The following is a 14078-nucleotide window of genomic DNA, read 5'->3' on the forward strand; positions in this document are numbered from 1 at the left end:
CCCTGGAACTGCATGTTCCAGGAACTAGCTGACATAGAATGAATAATTACCTCAGCCGGTTCAACAATTCTCTCCTAGGAACTAGCTGACCATAGAGTTAGATTAAATTCTTGAGAACAATCTTGAGGAACAGGGAATTTCTCCTTGTGATTTTTCACTGGCATTCTTGATATTTTCCAATGACGCCATCCCTACCCCCTTAGGTTGTGGTTTCTTCCTTTAAATACCCCTTCTCCCAGCTACTCGGGGTCGAACTCCTCTATCCCTGCGTGGGATACGAGTCTTGACCCCAGTGCACTGGTTCCTATCAATAAACCTTGTGTGATTACAGCAAGGATGGTCTCTCATGAGTTCTGGGGGGTCGAATCATCCTGAGACTTGAGTGAGGGTCTCCCCGCTCCGGGGGTCTTTCAGTACCTTGTGCTGTGGCTGGACTTGGTAGTGTATAAGAGTCACCCAGGTGTTACTAGTTTTGAAGGCATGAAAGGGTCATGAAGAACAGCTAAGGCTGGGCACTGTGAGAGGCTGTAGAAGGCCATTGGTGAAGGTGCACCCTCAGTTGCAATTGATGGTCCAGGACTGAAGGGGTCATGCAAAGGAGTTGAGGCTTGGCACCATGAAGAGAGCCTATGAGAGGCTCCTAGTGAAGCCTAGTTGCAACAGAAGACCACAGTGTATTGGAGATGCCAGTACCATGGGTTGATATCTAAGAACAATAGAGGAAGTGAAGTAGATCAACTTGAGTGCTACAGAGAGCAGAGCTAATGAAACCAGCCATTTGGAGGATCATGTGTGGATCCCAGACACTGAAACAAGTGGTAACATTGAAGCTGCCTTGGAGAGCCAAAGATGTTAAAGATGCCAGAGCCACAGGCTAACTGCTGAGGAAAGCTGCTAACAGGGAATGGAACTAGCTCAGGAGAAAGAAATTTGTCACAGTCAACAAAGATGAAAAAAGAGCTGAATATCTGAAGACTGCTTTGACATCAGACATGTAGATGACAGAGTTTGAAGTTTGCCCAGCTGGTTGCCTGTCTTAATTCGAGGATTACAGTTAAGTCATTAGATGGATCTCAGAAGAGACTTTGAACTTTTAAGATTGTTGATACTGCTATAGACTATGGGGACTTTGGATGTTGGACTAAATGTACTTTTAATTATGCTTTGTTTTGTTATGGCCTCCATATACTCATGTGTTTAAACAAGCCTATGGAGGCCCGGGAGTGGAATGTGATGGTTTGCGTATGCTTGGCCCAGGGAGTGGCACTATTAGAAGGTGTGGCCTTGTTGGAGGAAGTGTGTCATTGTGGAGTGGACTTGGAAGCCTTCTTCCTAGCTAATTGGGGATGCTCAGTGTGTTCCTGGCTTCCTTTGGGTGAAGATATAGAACTTACCTCCTCCTGCACCATGCTTGCCTGGATGCTGTGATTCTGCCATGCTCCTGCCTTGATGATAATGTACAAAACCTCTGAACCTGTAAGCCAGCCACAATTAAATGTTATCCTTTATAAAATTTATATTGGTCATGGTGTCTGTTCACACCAATAAAACCCTAACTAAGACATGGATCCATGAAATATCATCACTGGACTTTGTGTTGAAGACTTGGTTTATAGACACAGAAATTAATTCCCAGACTGTGTCTATGAGCACAAATAAATCCCAGCCCTCTTATGAGATTCCAGTTCCATTTCTTCCCCTTTCCTTGAATCTGATTTCTCTTGGGTTATCCTGTACTCCTATTAGGAAGTGATGGAGGTACACCTCTCAGGTGGGAGGAACTTCTCAGGCAAAGAGACTGAGGTCAAATTGGTTTTTTATTCTGTTACCCACTTGTGCCTTTCTGTGCCCTCCATTTGCTATGATATGTTCTATGACCCTGATGTATCACCCAGAATTTTGAATCATGCTCCTGTTCTTTTATCCTGAACACTTCCAGCTCCTGCCTTGTGTTAGCTGGGGATTGGCTTCTTCTATGATTCCAATGGCACCAGAAGAGGCAGGAGATAAATGTGCCTAAGAGGCCTGTCTTGAGTCAGGATGAAACTAATGTTCCAATGATACTGTTTCACTTTCTCTTTACAATGTTTTTAATGGATATCAGAGTGTTCCTGAGCTCAGGATCTGGGAAGTGGGAAAAGTGAATCCCAGAGTAGTTGTCCCTGAACTGTTCCCTAGCTCCAGTTGTGGTGCTATGGACAACAGCACATGTGATGATCAAAACAAATAAATAGAGACACTCACTTGGAGAATGGGGAACTTCTTTTGAAATCTCCCTGTGCAAGAGGACTTAATAGTTTGACACTGTTCTAGTTAGCATTTACTGTCAACTTGTCACAGTCTGAAGTTTCCTGAGTGAAAAAAGTCTCAACTGAGTAGCTGTCCTTGCCAGGTCTGGATGTGGACATGTCTGTGAGGGATTGTCTTAATTGATGCAGGAGCTTCTAGGCCAATGTGAGCAGCACCATCCCTAGGCAGATGATCCTTGGTTGTCTAGGAAAGATTCCTAAGAATAAGTAGTAGAAGAAACAGCAAATGATCCAGAATTCCTTCATTGATTCAAAATGACCTAGACTATAAAGGGAAATGGACCTTCTACTCTCTCCTAAAATCCTCAGGGTGCTTTTGATTAATAATTTTATTTGTATACATTTCAAATGTCCCCCTTCCTGGCCTCCACTCCACGAACTCCCCACCTCATTCCCCTTTTCTTAACCTCTAAGAGGGTGCTCCCCTACCCACCTATACACTTCCACCTCACCCCTTTAACATCTCCCTTCTCTGAAGCATCAATCCTCCTCAGTACCAAGTGCCTTCCCTTCCACTAATGTGAGATAAGGCAGTAGTCCTCTTCTACATATGTAGCAGGAGCCATGTATACTCTTTGGTTGGTGGTTTAGTCCATGATATCTATGGGGGATGGTTAGTTGATACTGCTGGTGCTGAAGGGTATTGAAACATCACAGGAAGAATAACAATATTAGCTAACTGGACTACCCAGGGCCTCCAGGGACTAAACCACCAACCAAAGAGTACACATGGAGGAGCCCATGACTCCTTCTGCATATGTAGCAGAAGATCGCCTTATCTGGTATCAGTGGGAGGGGAGACCCTTGGCCCTATAGAAGCTTGATACCCCTGCATAAGGGGATGCTAGATCAATGAGGCAGGAATGGGTCAGTGGGGGAGTATCCTTATAGAGGCAAAGGGGAAGAGGAATTGGATGGTGGGTTTGCAGAGGGGATACCGGGAAGGGGGACAACATTTGAAATGTAAATAAACAAAAAATATCAATCAAAAAAAGACAAAGCAGTAATGGAATGAGATTTACAATATGACACAGAATAGAGCACATTTGGTGATGTGTAGAATTATTTGTTCTTTGTCGCACTGTGTAATCTCTTGGTGAAATCAATTAATATATTATTTTTAAACATGAATTAATAAATATTTAAATAGGTTAAAATGGCTACTCTAGCTCATTTTTTGAGACCATTTGCATGAAATTTTTTTTCACCATTTTAGTCAGTCTGAGGTAGTGTCTGTCTTTGTTACTGAGAAGTGTTTACTATCATCTTCATGAGATGGAATTTTAGGTCAGAATCTTGCTCTTCATGTGTGTTATGGTATCTAGGATTTGCTGTGGTGGGAGACCTCGGTTTTGATGTTGCTGAGTAGTATTGGTTTCTGTTGTTTATGTTCTTTCACTCACCTCTCGCCATCTGGTTGTCTCTGGTGTTAACTGGCCATGCTATCTATGACTGGATCCTGTCCTTCCTTGTAGGAAGGTAGATCTCTTTGAAGTGTTTTAGAGCAGGCCTTATTCGAGACAAACAGTGCTGTCTCTGGTTAGGAGGGCCTCCTATGATCCTGGTTACAGCAGACTTCCTGTGAGTCAGGCTGTCTGAGGGTGTGGGCAGGTGGGAGCGCCTGATATGCCCTAGGCAGAGTTGCAGAGTTGCAGACCAGAAGTCTGTTTTTAATCATAGCAAGAGGAAGGTTGATTGCTGTCAACTAGTAAAGGTAAACAAATAGAGCTGTTGGACTAATTCACTGTTTATATTTATAAAAAATATTTCATTTTAAACTTTGATGCTGATAGACCCAAAGCCAAGACATAACAGATGCCAGTCTGGGATGAGTTCTCTGAGAGCAAAGGGATGCTTATCAACATTGTTGCTCAATATGTTGCCTGGAGGTGAAACACAAAGAGAGAAAAGTTGAGAGGGGTGAGGGACAGCACTGAGAGTGGAAGGGACAAAGCAGTGCTGTGGACACAGACTCCAACATCCACAGACCATGGGATTCAGGGAAGTGCTCCTTCCTGAGAGAAAACACAGATCAGCAGGAGGAAGGACAGCAGATGCTGGTGCTGTGTTGGAGGGGAAGTTCTCCTTTTCAAAGAGAGGACAGTACAGTGAGAAGAGAGATGTAGGTGCCCTTCGCACTTGTCTACAAGGGTATATACCCTGGCAGGGTCTTCTGTTCACAGGTAAGGGTATCAACTCTCTGATGATGGTGGAAAACTCTGATGGGTTGTGGAGAACTCAGAGGTAGGTAGGGATCTCCTAAAAATAATAGAAGTCTGAGATGAGGTTTTTGCTGGCAATCATGGGGCAGAAGGTATTATGAGGAACAGAGGTTCAGCAGCTTAACAGATATTCATGGACACAACATGAGGAGTAAAACAGAAAAGCCTCCAGCCAATCATACTGGCTATTATCTTCTGAGGACTGACATTTCCAAACATGACAACATGACTCTTCAAATTGAAATCAAATATAGGTAGGCCAGTAACAGTATGTGGACAGAATCTGAATTCAGCCTTCAGTTCCCATGTGATAAATAGATAGAACAGACTCCTGTTAGCCTTTATCTGCCTACTACAGAAGTTTGAACCATGAAAGTGCAAAAAACATACTAGACTTTGTGTTTACAAAATACACACATAGAAATAATTAAGGAAATGTAAAAACATTTAAATCACACTGGAGTATGATTATTGTCATTAGTTTCAAACCTGGAAACCACATATAAACACATGGAAACCCATTTTCCATTCTTTCCTCCCTTCCTTCCTTTCCTCCATCTCTCTTTTACTCCTTCCATTCTTCCTTCTTTTCTTCCTTACTTTATTCTTTCTTCCTACTTCCTTTCCTTTTTGGACTAGTATCTGAGTCTTTCCTTGAAACTTAAACTTCCAAAAAGGTCAGACTAATTCCTGTCCTCACAAAGCCATGGTTCCAATGTACCTGGCATCAGAGTATTCAAAAGATAACATTGGTACCACAAAAAGAACAGAGAAAAATTCTGAAAATGAGAACTCTTTGGAGGAGGAGATCAAAGTGGTATCCTTACACCAAATATGGGGACATGAAATGAAAATCCAGGCAGACACATGAGCAGTAAAACCTTAGAGAGTTAATGGTACAGTGAGAAGCTCTGAGATGATAGAGGTCATGTTTGTGACCTCCATCAGAAAGGGTGGGTACACCCCTACCTACATCTCTAAGCTGAATGATTATCACACCTCCACAATATTGATGGTCTTTCTCTCTTCTCTTTTAGCTTTTCTTTTAACCTCCTGGCTCCTGCCCACCACTCTCCAAGTCACCATTGAATTAGTGCCACCCCAAGTGGCTGAAGGAGAAAAATGTCCTTTTTCTTGCTCACAATCTGCCAGAGAATCTTATAGCCATAGCCTGGTTCAAGGGAGTGACAAATATGAATCTTGGAATTGCACTGTATGCACTGGCCTCTAACATAAGTGTGACAGGGCCTGAACACAGTGGTAGAGAGACGGTGTACAGCAATGGATCCCTGCTACTTCAAAATGTCACCCAGAAGGACACAGAATTCTATACTCTACGAACGTTAAATAGACATGGAGAAATTGTATCAACAACATCCATATACCTCCATGTGTACAGTAAGTGATGCTTTGTGAACTCTTGTTGCTGGGTGAGTTCATTTTATGGCACACAAACAAGTGTCAGGCCTGGCATGTGCTCATTTCTCCTCTGCACTGTGGCCTCATGTGGGGTTTGAACATTTAGTTCAAGACACAAGTGATATAGAATAGTGGAAATAAATAAGAATCCTTTATTTGACTTAACATTTAAGACGGGTAGAAGCATGTTAGTTAATTCAGCCAGGAATGTTTCCTTGAAGAACACCTTTAGGCCCTCAACACTGGGCCTGGTTGAGAAATATATAGATGAAATGAGAGAACCAAGAATCCTTGGCTTCAGACTTCTATCCCAGACTCAACTCCTGATTGTCCTGAAAAGCATTTTATAGAGATTGGATTTTGAGTTCTTGTTTGCAGGGAACAGTGATATCAAGTAGTCACAGTTTTGTGTGGGACCAGGCAGTGCATTGCTAGTAAAGTCATGGTTAGGCTAGATGCCATGTACATATTCTTCAGTGACTCAGCAGATAAGCATAGCTGAACAGGTGCCCAGGTCATTAATGACCTGTTCTGATGGATTTGTGAGACTTTACATGAAGGTCATGGCCATGGTCATCAACATAAGAGACAGAGGACACTGGTCTTCCTGACAAGTGTTTGTTCTCTAGATTCCACTCAAGGAATTCTCTACTGTATACAAATAGAAACAGGATCTGTGGATCTGAACAGTCCTCAAGATGTTAGCTCCAGTTCCTCCAGTTATTAATAGTGGACAGCATCAGTACACAAAATCAACATTCAGACAACTATTTATCTGACCCAGGAACTTATCTAGTAGCTTGATTCTACTCATATTTCTATTGACCTGGAAATCATGGACACAGAATTCTTAGACCTATTTTTTCTTAATGTGTGTGTTTGATACACTGCCAAGAAATAGTAATTAGATTTATATATTTCATTGGGAAATATAGAACAGCTAAGGGGAATCAACTAGATATAAGAACTCCAAGTTATCTCAGAAAGACCATTGAGCATGTAAGCAGAGCTATTATACAGCCCAGGAAGCAGGGAAAGTGAGAGCATTGTCATGAAATCTTACATGAGAAGAAGGAGCTGACAGCCTCTTCCCAGTAATCAGGTTACCTCCTCCCACATACCCATGATGTGAGACTCCTTACACATATGCTCCTAGGTCTTTGTCTTGGGTTAGAACTCTGGTGACTCCAGTGAGGATATATCTGTCCCCTTCACCACAGATCACTCAGCTGTTATCCTAGGAGCTACACAGACATCTTTGTCACTTTGTTGAGAGCAAAAATCCATCTTTCTATATCATTGAGGACACAGGGCAGACTGGGTACACTGCTGAGTATTTGTGGGTACAGTTATGCAGGCTTTAATTTTTGGTGCTGACAGACCAAGACCATGATATACCAGAGGGAAGCCCCAGGGCCATCCTCTATTCCTCCAGTTCAGGAGGATGCTCATTAGCTTTGATGCTCACTCCATATTCTAAAGTACTGAAATAAAAGAAGAAGAGAGGGAACAGAGGCAGAGCAATGTGTTTTTAAGAGAACCACCCACAGTCTATGGGAATATGGTGTTCCTTCCTGGGAAGTTCAGTTCAGAGAGGGGAAGGACAAAAACTTGTGAGCTATGCAATAGTAGATGTGCCACATAAGGAGGACGTATTAGGCTACTGAGAACAAGGAGGCATTCTTGTATCCCACTGCAAAGGGTGCACCACCTATCATAGTCATGGAAAATAAAGGTTGACAGTATGTGAGAGAAGAAGACTCACCTACTATTTGCAGTCTTCTGAGTGGCATATGACATGAGAGGAGTCTTAGGATTTGTAGGAAAGAAGAGACAGAATGGTACGGAGGCTCAGCATCAGGAAGTTGTCATTGAACAACAAATAGTAAGGGCCAGGAGCACATTGTTCTTACACAAAGTTAATCACCAAGACCACAATATTTTGAACACTAATGTTCTCAGTTTGACATCTGAAATTAAAAAAAAAATCAAGCTGGGTGTTATGACATGGTTAAAAGGATATAGGCGTTTCCTTCATCGTGTGAAAAGTCGAGACCAATGATCAGAAGTCCTCTGACCTCCACCTAAGCACTGTATCCTGCACCCACCCACCCACACTGACACTTGCTGTTGTACTCATGCTCACATACAAATAAAATACACAAATAAGTGTAAAAACTTAAAGCAAATGGAATGATTCAATACTGTATTTCAAAACCTATGGATTTCATAAATAAATCTATGGGCATACAGGGTCCTGCAACATTTTTAATTCATTCATTCTTCATATGTATATAATTTTTTTCTAGGAAGGATTAAAAAATAAAGCAAAGCGCATTTATTATGATGTCTTGGTCCTAGTGGACTGGAAGCTAGATTAATAAAGAATGCTAGAAGGTGAATTCAGGTATTGACTGGAACCACAAGGGGAACAGAAATGTAACAACAGAAAGATTCAGAGAGACAAGAAACAGGGTGAGTGGAGAACAAGGATGTGGAGGCATCATGCCAACACCAACCTATTCTAAATGTGAGCAGGGATCTGAGGCTAGAGAACAAGAGCCACGTTAACAAATGAGGAGAGGGTGCCATACAGAGAAAATGACAACTGCTGGGGGACACAATGTAGGACAGGGAGACACCACACACCTTGGCTGAGCAATGGACACATCTCAGGACACAGGGCCTCATATTAAGCTGCCAAGTCTGGCATGGCCATGGCAGGGATGGCATGACATTATTCCTACCCCTGGAACAGAGCCTCTATGAGTGTTGATGTGGGTGTAAAGCTTGTGTGTGTGCGTGTGTGTGTGTGTGTGTGTGTGTTGTGTATGTGTGTGTTACTTCATGTTCTTCCTTCAGGAACTATTCTCTCTGCCAAGGTTATTGGAAAATATTCTTCCTACTAAGGTTAATGACTTCATGACAGGTTTGGGAGGTGAGAGTGTGTCTCCTTCTCAGCAAAATGGTAAATGAGATCTTCAGGGCAGCCCTTAAGAATGGGAAAGAACTCTGCAAAACACAAGTTCAAAAATATATAATTTCTCAACTATGCAAAATAAGGATACACTTGTATAAGGAGCTTCACAAATCTAAAAGAACAGAGACAACTGCACTATAAGTCAGTTTGTCAGAAAGATACTAAGGAAGGAGATAGAGATTTAGGGAGTATCAATTGATGGGCAAGATCCCACCTAGCTAAGTGTTTGTGCTTACAAGGGCAAGCAGATTCCTGAGTTCAAGGCCAGTCTGGGGCAGAGGGAGTTTAGGTCTAGGCACAGGTATGGTAAGAATAGTAATTTCAGGGTGGGATCCCACCCAGCAAGCTTATTGTCTGTGCTTCAAAGGCAGATAGATCTCTGAATTCATTTGCAATGTAAAAATTGCTTGCTGTATTTTTCTAAGAATCAAGGGGCTAGAGTCATAGAATGCTGATTTGTGGGATAATCAAAATGGAACCTGGAATGAACGATTGGATTGGCACTGAATAAAAGACCAGGCTTTGATCTTTTCTCTTTTTTTTTCCGGAGCTGGGGACCGAACCTAGGGCCTCTACCACTGAGCTAAATCCCCAACCCCCAGGCTTTGATCTTAAAGAGATGAGCTATCCTGGGAGTTTTTAGAAAAGCAAGAAAAAGCTGTATTGAGCAGAATAGAGAAAAATGTCTGAAAAGCTGTCTCAAGAACATATGACATCAGCTTGTAACCCACAATTTGACTTTGAGACTTCTGTTTCACTGCTCTTAGATACCCCTTCCTCAGACTTCCTCTCTAAGCTGAGGCTGGTCTTGAGACTTATCCAAATAGAAATGTTCTAACATTGATGGATCTTTTTATTTCCTTCTAGCCTTCTTTTGGACCTGTGGACCGCTTTCTCCCTCTGTCCAGCTCACTATTGAATCAGTGCCACCCAATGTTGCTGATGGGGGAAGTGTTCTTCTAGTTGTTCACAATCTTCCAGAGAATCTTTGAGCCTTTTTCTGGTACAAAGGAATGATTGTGTCCAGGAATCTTGAGGTTGCAAGACACATAATAGCCACTAATTTAAGTGTTCATGGGCCTTTACACAGTGGTAGAGAGACAATATATAGCAATGGATCCTTCATGTTCTACAATGTCACGTGGAAGGATACTGGATTATATACCCTACGAACTCTAAGTACAGATATGAAAACAGAATTAGCACATGTACAACTCCAGGTGGACAGTAAGTAATTCTCTGTGATAGTTTAATACAGTGTGGGGCTTAAATAGACAGGGCTGTCATACCTAGCCTGTGCCTGTCTCCTGTCTTTACTGTGTTCCCATGTTAATTTTTGAGCACGTGGTACAAAACACACATGTTAGAGTTAAATGGCCACAGGTCAGACTTTGTCCTCTGATTCCCAAACCCCATCAAGGAAGACCTTGATGGAAAGTAACTCAACTAAATATAAGACTCTTCTTAGTCATGTAGGACTCTAGCCAGGCATTTGAGGAAACCATGGCAACCTCAAGGAGAGGTGAGCACCAGGGGGTCCTTAACCCTGTCGTCTTTCCAAGGCTGGACTAAAGTGACCCTGGGAAGCATTGTCCTGAGATTTAACTTCTATTTCTCTCAGAGGTGATAAGGAACATTGTTGTTTTTGTTTTGTTTTGTGTTTGGCTGTCTATGTCAAATTTGGGTATTTATTAACTCCAAACATGTGAGTTTCCCAAACAAAACCCAGGAGCTGATGTAGGTACCGTAAAAGAGTGCTGTTTAGTGGCTTGGTCCTCATGCCATGTACAGTCTTCTGTTTTATATCACTCATGTCCTGTACCCCATGGGTAGAACTGCCTGTAGTAGACTGGATTCACCCATATCAAACCCCAATTAAAAAATATAGGCTAGCCCACAGGCCACTCTTGTGGTGACATTTTCTTTAAAAAACAATTTTATACTGTTTCTTTGTTAACTTCATATCATATGCTACAATTCCTTTCATACTCTTGTCCCTTCATATTTGCCTTTTGCACTTGTAATCCATCCCCAACAGAAAAGAGGAAGAACAACAACAAAAGTAGATGAAACGAAGAAAAATCTCGTCATGGAAGCTGTAGTGTATCATAGTGTCTTATAGTATACCCTTTTGTCCTTACAGCGTTACTTGTAAATGTTTGTTGCAATGAATCACTGGTTTGGTTTAAGGTCTGTATATTCTGCTATAGTATCAATACTGCATCTTCACTGGGACTCCTTTCAGATATCCTATTGTTGCCCTGTGTCACAAATATCCTGCTGCCTTGGATCATCAGGACTGGTCCCTTTATGTACTCTAGAAGTTCATAGATGTTGTGTTAGGCCAACTCAAAGACCTGGATCTGAGCCTGGGTAGTAGCTGAGTTGGTCATCCCACCAGCTCTCCCTCAACCACACCCCCAGTTCAAGCTTCTCCATCATTGCCTTGGCAAGGTCAGCTCTCCTGTTCTCAGTCCCTTGAGGCTGGATCACCAACACCCACAGCCACACTCACACCCATATCCACACCACTAGAACAAGCTCTACTTTGCAGCCCAGTTGAGGTTCAAGGCCTGTTATCCCAAACACTGTAGCCTTTGAAGGGCAAGGACAGCTCTCCAGATCTTCTGGCCTTTGGGGCAAGTTCTCTGCCTGCTGCAGGCAGCAAAGGTTGTAGGGGGAGGACATATTTCCTTTCCCCATACCTGGTGGTGGCATTTTCAATTGAGGCCTTGTCTTTCAAAAGGACTCTACATTGTTATAAGTTCACACAAAACCAGCTAGCCTACTATCCTAGCCTTTTTCCAGATCTCAGCCTGATCTGAAGATCAGTTTGCCACTGTTCCTTCTTCAGATGCACAGCAGAGTAGCAAGGACATCTAGAAGGCGATGTTAGGGGTTGACTGGAGCCACAAAGCAAACTAAAAACAGAAAACAAAAAAGCAAAAAGTGGAAATCTGGGGTCCATAGTTCAGTGGAGGCATCATCTCAAACCCCAGGGTATATGAATGTGTACAGTGGCTGACTGAGTGCATCACAGGAGCAAACATGTAGAAGCTTCCATGAGGAGAAAATGACATTTTTCAGGGGCACCGAGAGAGTGGACAAAGTCATATTGCTAACTTTGATCAAGTGGGATAGACACACCTAAGTTTGCAGCTCTAGGCAGAGTGACAAATTTATATGCTTAGGACAGAGGTAGCCGTCTTTACATCAAGCACCATGATCGCTTGTGATGACTCTTTCTTTTTTTCCTTTCCAGCCCCCCTTTCTACATGCTGTAACCCCCTCACCTTTTCTCAACTCATGATTGAACCAGTGCCACAGTATGCTGTTGAAGGAGAAAGTGTTCTTCTCGTTGTTCATAATCTGCCAAAAGGTCTGCACGCCTTTTCCTGGTACAAATCAGTGTATGGGGCTGAGATATTGAAAATCACAGAATACAGCAGAGCCATGAATTCCACCACATGGGGAAGTGAACTCAGCAGAAGAAAGATTGTGTACACTAACGGATCCCTGCTGCTTCAGAATGCCACTGAGAAAGATGCAGGAATGTACACACTTGAAACTTTAAGCAGAGATTTCAAAATTGAAAAAGCACAGGTGCAATTATATGTAAACAGTAAGTGACTCCCTATGCTCTTTGGCTACTGGGTATGACTTATTCCTACATTGGAATGCCAGGACTGGGCTGTGCTTGTTCTCTATCACACTGGATTGTGTCCCCACACTGGCAATTGAGTAGTTACTGTGTGACACACATGAGGATTTTGACACAGAAGGTCAAAACCCCTCACCAGTGTCTACCTCCAGAGAAGAGAATGTGTATGTGATAACTCATCACAAAAAAGTCACACTGAGTGCAAAATCTTATGACTCACACCATACACATGGCCCCGTTAAAGACCCTGTGAGACTCAGACAGGCTCTGACTGAGGAAGACATGGGGTCCTTACAGAGAGCACCAGGAGGCCCTGGAAGGAGGATGCTGGTTCCAAAACTCTGTCCCTGTCTTAACTTAAGATGACACTGTGGAAAAATTTTTGTGACTTCTTAGTTTTTTATTTCCTGTTAGAGCTGACAGAGAACAAGTTTTTACTGAGTCTTAAAAACCCATAGAGTATGGTACCAGCTGTGCACCACCCTCACAGCTGCAGCTATGTAGGTCACCTCTGCATCTTCTTCTGAGTCTCAGTGGGCTTGTGTCTAGGCCACTGCCAGTTGTTCTGATGGGCTTAGGAGACTCACAGGAAAGTCAGTGTTCCCATGTAGAAACAAAGGAGCAGGCAAATACTTGACACATTGTCATGGAGGCAGCCTAGGAAATTAGCTTCTGCAGGAAAATAGCAACAGGTACTACTGATTTGATTTAATTTGTGGATCAAACATATAGCCTATATATACTGCCCCATCCCAGGCAATTGCTAATAACTGTGCTTAACTCACTGACACAGTAATGATTATTTACAATGTGTTCTGTTATAGGACAACTGAGACATAGGAAACACTGGATGAATGTAGGCCACACATCATGTGTGGCAAGTGTGAACTATAGAGGGGATGGTTGAGCTCTCTGTAGGACTACTATCATTTGGTCTTTTCTGTATTTTCCCAGAGCCTGTGTCACAGCCATTCATTCATGTCACCAATACTACAGTCACAATACAGAGCTCTGTGGTCCTCACCTGCCTCTCAGCTGACACTGGAATATCCATCCACTGGTTCTTCAATAATCAGAGTCTGCAGCTTACAGAGAGGATGGCACTATCCCCAACAAAGTGCCAACTCATCATAGATCCTGTCAGGAAGGAGGATGCTGGAGAGTATCAATGTGAGGTCTCCAATCCTGTCAGTTTGCAGATTAGTCTCCCAGTCAGCCTGGCTGTGATTAATGAGTGACTCCTCTGCTCATCCTATAAATGAATGAGGGCATTTTTTATTGATAGGGTACATAATGGAGTAAAGTTATATGGTGAAAATTGTCAGTTACCACTCAGGTACAGCCAGTATTGTGAGTCATGCCTGTAATTTTGGGATAAATGTGCATATAAGGACAGGCCAGGACTTAAAATGAGACTATTTATCCAAAGAAAACAGAGACATCAATGTACTAAACAAAAATGCAAAAGCATTAAGGATTTAATTTGT

General features: G+C 42.5%; 1 pseudogene; it reads left to right on the forward strand.

The window, feature by feature from the left end:
* The first annotated feature begins 4434 nt into the window (after positions 1-4434).
* On the forward strand, positions 4435-13829 carry LOC120098290 (pregnancy-specific glycoprotein 22-like; annotated as a pseudogene).
* The last annotated feature ends 249 nt before the right edge of the window (positions 13830-14078 follow it).

Source organism: Rattus norvegicus, chromosome 1, assembly GCF_021556685.1.
Source record: "Rattus norvegicus strain SHRSP/BbbUtx chromosome 1, alternate assembly SHRSP_T2T, whole genome shotgun sequence".
Lineage (NCBI taxonomy): Eukaryota > Metazoa > Chordata > Mammalia > Rodentia > Muridae > Rattus > Rattus norvegicus.